Below are 3,352 nucleotides of genomic sequence, written 5' to 3'. Positions count from 1 at the left end.
ACCCCTAAGACTACAGGGGGAGGAGAGGGGCCCTGCTGAGCCCAATTGTATCACCTTTCCCATCAAGGCACCTCGTATGTGAATGAAGCCATCTTGGGCCCTACAAATCAATACAATGCAGCCCCCAGCTGAACAAGAGCAAAGAGCTCCAATGGTACTACCTAGAGCTGAAGAATTACCTGATCGCCTTTAAAACAAGCTAGTCCTACTTCTTCTGCTAAGGAGCAGTTAACTCATTTAACCTCGTGCATGATTTTTTTTTTTTAATCTGGTAATACTGCGGGGTTGTGCCAGGTCTTGCAGCAGGTGGGATCTTCTGTCTTCACTGTGGCCTGTAAACTTTTAGTTGTAGCATGTGGGATCTATTTCCCTGACTTAGGGATCAAACCACGGTTCCCTGCTTTGGGAGCTCCGAGTCTTAGCTGCTGGACTGCCAGGGAAGTCCCAAGGGTGTAAAACCAGTGAAGTCAGAAAGCAAGTCAGATTTATTTTGTTCACTAGGACAGTGCTTGGCACACTGGTGGACACACTGGGGTTGCTTCAAACACACTTATGGATTGCACTGCATGGCACTGAATTCATGATTCTTCATCAACTGCCGGGCAAAGAGTTTAGCAGACTGAGAAACACTAATAAGTGTCACCCAAGTATTAATGCATGTCTCCTGCAGATGGTCAGGGTCACCTGGCAAACATCTCCCAGGCCTGCGCTCGTTGGCTTAGGGATGGAGTGCCTGCATCACTCCTAAGGTCCAGGAACCCCTGGACTTTTTGTGGCTGAATTTACAGCCAGCAAACTCCCAGAGGATGTGGTCCAGGAGGGCAGCTGCCAAGCTCATATTCACCTTTTCTTTCTACAAGGATCCCTTTCTGTCCCTTCAAGAGGTGCCATCTGCTCTCACTTCTGAGGTCTTCTTCCTGCAGAACAGGAACCAAAGTGGGGCTCAGCCTCAGCCACCTCATCCTCACTGTCTCTAAAAAGGAGGGCTCTAGCCCTTGCGATTCCAGGGCTTCACTGCTGAACAGAGAGTGAACAGCAAACATCAAGCATGGGCGTCACAGCCTCATTGTCAGAATCTCACGAGTATCTTAAGCAAGGACCCAGCCCTTCCTGAGGGTAAACTTCACCAAGGCTCCCTCCCCTCACCTCCCCCTTCCCCAGATTAGATTGCCACTTCCTGCTTGCAAGTCTAAAGGCACAATGAATTGTTGAACAATAAATGAATTAATCACCCTCAAAGTGTCTGAAGTCAGGGCATTCCAGAAGGCTGACTATCCCACAGCGTTTCCCCTTCTGCATACAGGCTATAAATGACCTCTAGCCTCTCCCTCATAGCTCCTCATGTACCACATCTTTTTAAAAATCATGGAAGAAACCTCAACTGTGGTCCATGGTATCTTCTACTTTCACCTGTTCACTTAGTGATCGGTAACCCGTGTTACTAGTCTGAAAAGTCTAGTCTGAAAAAGTGACCAGTGTTATTCAAATTTCTTGAGTAACTTCTAGGGGCAAAAGTCTCTGAAGAAAGAGAAAGCTGCCCAGGCTCCAAAGGGGAGCTGCCTAGCTCCAAGATGGCATCTACAAAGATCAACTCCACTCTTACATGCTGAGAACTTTGGACTTCCTCCCGACACTTTCAGAACTCCTTGTCAAAGCTGGTGGGTTACAAAGAAAGCTCATTTGCACCTGCTCAGAGTGTTGAAAAGCAACAGCCAGCAAAGTGATAACAGTCCTTATCTGCTGGTGATAGGAACATGGCTGGTTTTTCTTCCTTCTGCTAATCTGTATAACTGACTTTTCTACCAAAAAAAAACAAAAACAACAACAAAAAAACATATTATCTTGTAATAAGAAAAAAATCACAATAGTTCATGGTTGTTCAGAAAGAAGTATGTCCCGCTGTACCCATACAATTCACACATGGTATCATTCTATTGTTTATATTGAAAAGAGAACATTTTTTTTAAGTTCTAAAGAAGAAAATCTATTAGGGAGACCATAGCCCAGGCATGGGTGACAAAGAATCTTGTCTTAAAGTCTTGGTTCCTTGTCTTCTTATGTTGGGATGACCTTATGATATGTACTTAATCTCTCTGAGCCCTAGGGCCTTCCCTGGGAACAAGTGGCCAACTTCATGGCAGGACAGGTCTTACCACGTTACAATGTTACTTGCTTTTTATTTAGCTACAACTTGACTGCCTGTGAAATTCTGTCTTTCTCTTAACCTCTGCTGCTGCTGCTGCTGCTAAGTCGCTTCAGTCATATCCGACTCTGTGCCACCCCACAGATGGCAGCCCACCAGGCTCCCCCGTCCCTGGGATTCTCCAGGCAAGAAAACTGGAGTGGGTTGCCGTTTCCTTCTCCAGGGCATGAACGTGAAAAGTGAAAATGAAGTCGCTCAGTTGTGCCCGACTTTTAGCGACCCCATGGACTGCAGCCTACCAGGCTCAACAAAGGGCTGGCAGGGCTCCCTTTTCATCCCACAGTCCCCCAGCTAGCTGTTAAGCAACACCAGTACCCAGCAGGGAGGGTCACTGCATGACGTAGGGCTTGGTCTAGGCATGGCAGAAGCTTTCTTAAAGTGACACAAAGAGTACTAGTAGCCGAATGCTGCCCCAGATAGTTGGCAAAATTTCCAATAAAGGTCCATCTCACCTCCTCTTACACTTTCTAACTGCTCTTTTAACTTTGTCCAATCTACCTCCAATCCCCTCATCAATATCTTTCCTCTCTTCCACCCAATACCAACCTCCCTTTCTCCTTACCCTTTTCAAAGATGGAGCTTTTTATTCCTGCAGAGAAGATATAGCCGAACAAGTTGATTGGGAATGGTTTTTGCTAATTCTATCATGCCAGGTAGGGAAGAAAATAGAACTTAATGGAATAGCAAATATAGAAATAGAGCAAGAAGACAACAAAATAAATAATCATCCTGATTTTGTCCTTTAAAAAATTCCTGTGGGCCCGAGCTCAAAAATACCCAACTAGACCGTCAGATTGCTATTTTCCTATTGAGGAAAACAGAAGCTCTTTCAAATAACTCTTTTGCATTCCAGGCTTTCAGCGGAAAAGGCAAAGACACGCACTGTAGACCATTAAGTACTTAGGAGACATGATTTTAGCTAGGATGTAACTCAATTTTACTGTGATTTATAAAGAGCCTGGGGGAAATATTTCTTGATTTGGGCAGGCCATTGTCAGATTAAAGGTGCAATAGGCCCAGATGCTGTTTGTTCCAGCCCTAAGTTCGATTGCAACAAGATTGAGTGTCTTGTCTGTGCTGGTGGATTATTAACAGAGGTTATTGGTCTCCATGGCAAAATGATTGCAATGAACGTAATCTTATTTATGA

The sequence above is a fragment of the Bubalus bubalis genome, chromosome 1 (genome assembly GCF_019923935.1).
Source record: "Bubalus bubalis isolate 160015118507 breed Murrah chromosome 1, NDDB_SH_1, whole genome shotgun sequence".
Taxonomy (NCBI): domain Eukaryota; kingdom Metazoa; phylum Chordata; class Mammalia; order Artiodactyla; family Bovidae; genus Bubalus; species Bubalus bubalis.
This window is presented reverse-complemented; position numbering follows the sequence as displayed.